At 46.2% G+C, this 6,000-nt stretch overlaps 1 non-coding gene across 1 annotated transcript; it reads right to left on the minus strand.

The window, feature by feature from the left end:
• Nucleotides 1-4,983: 4,983 nt before the first annotated feature.
• Nucleotides 4,984-5,067, minus strand: Trnas-aga16 (transfer RNA serine (anticodon AGA) 16). Its single transcript has one exon. It is a non-coding gene; the product is annotated as a tRNA-Ser (tRNA).
• Between the last annotated feature and the right edge of the window lie 933 nt (nucleotides 5,068-6,000).

Genomic DNA, 6,000 nt, shown 5'->3' on the forward strand with positions numbered 1-6,000 from the left:
AGGGAGATCTGAGATTTGTGACTTCTGAGACCCTGCTAGAAAGGAATCTGGAAAGGTACAGATAAGCTGACAGTAGGCAGAGGAACAGGACAGAAACCGCAGAATTATAACATGGGATTCCAAAAAGGAGCTCCACAAATATGAGGCTTGAAGAACTTGGGAAAGTAACTTGCATAATCCAGCAAAAAGTCCATAAGCAGTTAGTACATGCCTTTAACACCAGCACTAGGGAGGCAGAGGTAAACAGAGCTCTGAGTTCAAGGCCAGGCTAGTCTACACATAGTGAGTTCCAGGACAGCCTGGAATACAGAAATACAGAGAAGTCATCGCAAAAAAAAAAAGGAGAGAGGGGTTATAAGGCCAGTGAATCCAGACAGGGGCTAGAAGTGAACATTCAGTTCCAGGAGCAGACTGGGTTCCACCTTACTGGCCACTGACTAGGAGATTATCCAAAGGCATGGCAGATGGACACAGTGGAGAAAGGCATGTGTGTGTGTGTGTGTGTGTGTGTGTGTGTGTGTGTGTGTGTGTAAAAGGGATGTGCCCCAGAACAAAGCAAGTACCTGGTCATCGCCACATGACCAGCAGAGAGGAGCAGTGAGTTGCTGCGTGTGTGCACGCACACACACACACACACACACACACACACACACACACACACACTCACACACCATGGCTTGAGTGACCCCTTGTTCTACCTAGGTATTCAAACCCAAAGACACTTGTGACCAAGCCTTCATGAAACTAATTTTCCAAGGAAGCCCCACCCTTCCCAAAGAAACCTACTGTGGACCAACAAGAAAACACTAACTTTATCAAAAAGTAAAACAAATAGAAACTTCCTTTGGCAGAAGGAAACCATTTAGGAGCCACAACAAAACAACTTTGAAGACAGGTGGCCTGTCCTCAGACGCCCGCACACCAGGAGGTTTGAAACTAGCCCCTCCCCCACGCCACCACATACAGAAGTGTTTGTTTTTCTTTTTTTAACTTTCCAATAATTAAACTTGAACAACAATAAAAGACACTCAGGTTAAACTGCACGTCTCGGCCTGCCACAGAGCTTAAATAGCTTGGTTCTTACCCTGGATGTCTGTCTTCTTACCCAGCATCCTCCTTTGATAACACACAAGCTCTTCTCCTCACTGCCAGCCAGGTCCATGCAAGGGGTGGATGTGGTGTCTGTTGCCAATGTGTTCTCTAGTCTTTGAGGTGAAAGGGACTGCACCACCATCCTTTAAACTCTGTCCAAGGTCTCTGCATGCTACAAAGTTATGTAAGTGAGATTTGGTGAGACGGCTCAGAAAGTAAAGATCCTTGCTATCCTGAGTTCAATCCCTGGAATCCACATGGTGGAAAGAGAGAATTGACGTCACAAGAACACTAACGTTACACTTCGATAAGAAGGGAGAAGGGCTGCGTTTGTTGAATGCATACCGTGGACCTTGTTCAACTCACTGGTTATCTGGTTTTGTTGTTTTTTTGAGACACAGTCTTCTATATCTCAAGCTGGCTTCAAACTCAGCTGCAGTCAACCTTGAACTGATCTCTTCCTATTTCCACCTCCCAAGTGCTGGGATTATGGGTGCGTGACCCCATGCTCAGTTTACGAAGTGCTGAGGACTGACCCCAAGGCTTTCACACCTGTTTAACAAGCATTCTACCAACTAAGCTATACTCACAAGCTATTTTATTTGTGTGTGTGTGTGTGTGTGTGTGTGCGCGCGCGCGCGCGTGCGTGCGTGCGTGCGCGCACTCATGTGTGTCTTTGTCTTTAGATAGGATGTTGTCCAGACTGAAATTCTATAGTTAAATTCTATGTGTAACTGAGGAGGCTTTAAACTCCTAATCCTCCTGCCTCCCCCTCCAGGGGGGCCACATCGTGTACTATCATGTCTGACTCTGTTGCTCCTTTGGAAAACATTGAGTTTTTCCTCTTGTTTCTGTCTTATCAGAGTTCTCCTCTCAGCCATGCAGGGTTTGTCAGATATGTCGGATGGGGTAAGGGGCAGGCAAGTTGTTCTATCTAACTCTCTGAGCTGGGCTTCCAGGATTCTCAAATCAAAGTTTATAATGCCACGCTTGGGCCTATTGCTACAGCTGTGCCCAGCGCCCACACCCGCCCCGTCTCTCCTACAGCTGTGCCCAGTGCCCACACAGGGCCGGTCTCTCCAGTTGTTATTTACAAACATTATTCCACCTGCTTCCACCATAGCCAGATCCCTGTCAGAGTTCTGAGATGAGCTAAGTGCAGTTGAGGACCTTATCTTAGCAAGTTGCTCAGTCCCTCCCATCAGCCTCTCTCTAAGCCCTTACAGAGCTCCCGTGGGTTGCCAGGCCTTTAGGTATTGCTATTTGGAGATCAGTAAATCCTCAAACCTCTCAAATCCAATACTCGTAACATTATAACTCCTTTTTACTATTCCAAAGTCAAATTCTTTTTAAACAATGTTTGATGCGTATTGATATAATTTTGCAGGGGAAGCTGCATGCTACGATGTTCATGTGTGTGCTACGGTGTTCATGTGCGTGCAGAGTATGTGCATGTGGAGGTGCAGACAACTACCAGGAAGACATTCTCCCCTTTTCCTGTGTGAATCCCAGGTATGGCGCTCAGGTATCAGACACCCTTCACTGCTGAGTCATCTTACCAGGCACCCAAAATCACATAGTAATTCAGAAAAACAGCCTCTCTCTCTCTCTCTCTCTCTCTCTCTCTCTCTCTCTCTCTCTCACTCGCTCTTTCTCTCTCTGTCCCTCTCCTCTCTCTGTCTCTTCCTCTCTGTCCCTCTCCTCTCTCTGTCTCTCTCTCTGTGTCTCTCTCTCTGTGTCTCTCTGTCTCTTTCTGTCTCTGTCCCCCTCTCCTCCCTCTCTCTGTCTCTCTCTCTGTCTCTCTCTGTGTCTCTCTCTCTGTCTCTCTCTGTCTCTCTCTCTCTCTTTCTCTCTCTCTCTCACCTTCTGCAGGTTTGATGATTTACCTATTAAGTTGATGGAAGGTAGGTGATTAGGAGAGAAACCATAGGATCATGAGATTCCAAGCAGGAGCCCCACAAATATAATCCTTGAAGAAATCTGGATGATTGACATTTACCTAACATCCTGAGAGGTTACCCAAGGATGGTGAGGCAAGGCTCGGTGTGGCAGAAGAGAGGGAACACACAGTCAATGAAGGTTGTCTGGCTAAGCACATAAAAGATCGCTCAGGCAATGTAAGTTGCCTGGGGGTATCCATTAGAACAGGTGACTGAGCCTGACAATGTCTGGAGTCTCCTTCTGCCCCAGGTGATGGTATTGCTGGGGAGGGAGAAGCATGTGACAGTTGAGTCTTTCTTTGGATCTCCAGGGAGATTAGGAGCCTTCAGAAGATAGAGCCCCTCCTTAGGCTTTGGGGAGATGGAGGGCAGGAGCACCTTGTTCTTCAGTTCAAAGTGCTCAGCTTGTCAAAGCCATAAAGACTCTAGGAGAGTTGTCACAGAACCAATAACATGCTATTATCACCAAGAGGCGAGCCACACAGACAGGCCAGACAGAGACAATGGCGTCTTGGTGACTCAATTGCTATGTGAGTAGTCTTGTCACCAGGCATGTAATTTCTCAAAACTACAAAATGGACAATTTCTTCAGCTGGAGGGATGGCTCAGTGGCTAGGAATACTTGCTGCTCTTGCAGAGAAAACGAGTTGGCGTCCAAGCATCCATGACAGGCAATTCACAACTGTTAACTCCTACCCCAAAAGATCAGATGCCCTCTTCTGGTTTCCACAGACACCAACATGCATGTTTGTATACACAAACACACACTCTCTGCATGCACACACGAATGCATACACACACACACACAAAGTAAAGCTTTAAAAATTAAGAGTTGGGGGCTGGAGAGATGGCTCAGCCGTTAAGAGCACTGACTGCTCTTCCAGAGGTCCTGAGTTCAATTCCCAGAAACCACAGGGTGGCTCACAACCATCTGTAATGGGATCTGATACCCTCTTCTGGTGTGTCTGAAGACAGCGACAGTGTACTCATATAAATAAAATAAATCTTTCAAAAAAAATTAAGAGTTGACAAAATTTCAAACACAGCATATGCAACACTGTAACACAGCTGGCAACACTGTAATTGTGTTTCTTCCTGGAAGAGTAAATAATGAAACCAGCCCTTCCCCACCCACACTCTGAAAAAACAAAACAAAACAAAGACTGCCACTCTGAACGTGATAATCCCAGCACTTAGGAAGTTGAGGCAGGAGGATCACAAGTTTGAGGCCAGTCTTGGCTGCAAAGTAAGTTCCAAGCTAGCCTGGAACTCCTTTATAACAAACAAACTCCTTTAAAACAAACAAACAAAACGAAACAAAACAATAGCAGCCACAAAAACAAAAGCAACAAAAAGAAACAAAACCTTGATTTTTGTAGGTGAAGTGAAGCTAAAATTTTGGGTCTTTTGGCCAAAATGAAAGATGCGCAAGTCTTCATTGTGAGGTGCTGTATTCTGTCACTGAATTCCAAGGGAACTATTTCTGTAATTGTAATCACGCATTTTCTCATTTCCAGGATGCTCTAGAGGGAGCCTAGAGTTCATGTATATCTGTGCACCATGTATGTATGTGCAGGGTCCACAGAAGTCAGAAGAAAGTATCGGATCCCCTGGAACAGGAGTTATAGATGATCGTGAGTCACGTGGGTGCTGGGAACTGAACCCAGGTCCTCTGGAAGATCAGCCCATGGCGGGTTTTTTGTTTGTTTGTTTGTTTGTTTGTTTTGTTTTTTAACAGTCCAGACAAGTCTTCAGAATTGCATTTTTTTCCAGGGTGCAGGCAGGGGACGGGTTCTTACACAATCCAAGCTGGCCCCAAACGCACTATGTAGCCAGAATCGGCCTGCCTCCTACTCTAAAGTGCTAGGATAACAGGCAGGGAGTACCATGCCCAGCCTCCAAAGAGCTTTGCTTTTCTTCTTCTTTTCTTTTTTTTTTTTTTGGTTCTTTTTTTCGGAGCTGGGGATCGAACCCAGGGCCTTGCGCTTTCTAGGCAAGCGCTCTACCACTGAGCTAAATCCCCAACCCCTCCAAAGAGCTTTTCAAAGTCCACCTGTTGAGATTCTCCTACAGATGGAGTGAATGAAGAATGGAGTCCTGGCCATGTGCAGCTTGTTCACATCTGGATCAAAGCAAGCAAAGTTTGCTTTATCCCTTCCTATGCCTTGGTCCTGCAGCCAGCAGAGTCTAAACCCAGAATTCTGATATTTTAGCCCCAGAGCCCAGCAATGTTGTCGTTTCTTGTGTTGGCTTTATGGATACGTGCTATATGATTTTGATGCACCATTTACCCTCTCTGGGTTTCAATTCCCTCATCTCAAAACTGAGTGTATTGGTACAAGCCTGTAATCCTAGCTTTTAGAAAGCTGAGACAGGGGGATCTCTAACTGAAGGCTCGAGTTACACAGTGAAACCCTGTCTCACTCCTTCTACCAAGACCACCACCGCCAGTCAATCAACCATCAATCGATTACATAATGATTAGGTAGAAAGGTGAAGACTCTCTATGTCTGTAGTCTAGATTTATCTATGGCTACTTGGGTTTCCCTTCCCAGAGGTCTCTGTTTGACAACTCCACGTCCTAGGAAGGGTTATCTAAAAGAAGCACCAGCCCTAATTCTGCTGGGAGCATGAACCATATGGGCAGATGTCCTGAGAGATCAGGCTGGCTCCCTGCCTTCCTCACACAGACACAGCCTAGCGAAGAAACCAGGGTAAACTAAGTCCTGGGTTAACACAGACCAATAAAAATCATTGCAAGCCTGATGTGGTGGTTTGAATATGCTTGACCCACAGGGAGTGGTACTGATAGGAGGTGTGGCCTTGCTGGAGGAAGTGTGTCACTGTAGGGGTGGACTTGGAGACCCTCCTCCTAGCCGCATGGGAGACAATCTTCTCTTGTTTGCCTTCAGAACAAGATGTAGAACTCTCAGTTCTTCCACTGCCATGCGTGCCTGGACTCTGCCAT

Source organism: Rattus norvegicus, chromosome 20, assembly GCF_036323735.1.
Source record: "Rattus norvegicus strain BN/NHsdMcwi chromosome 20, GRCr8, whole genome shotgun sequence".
NCBI lineage: Eukaryota > Metazoa > Chordata > Mammalia > Rodentia > Muridae > Rattus > Rattus norvegicus.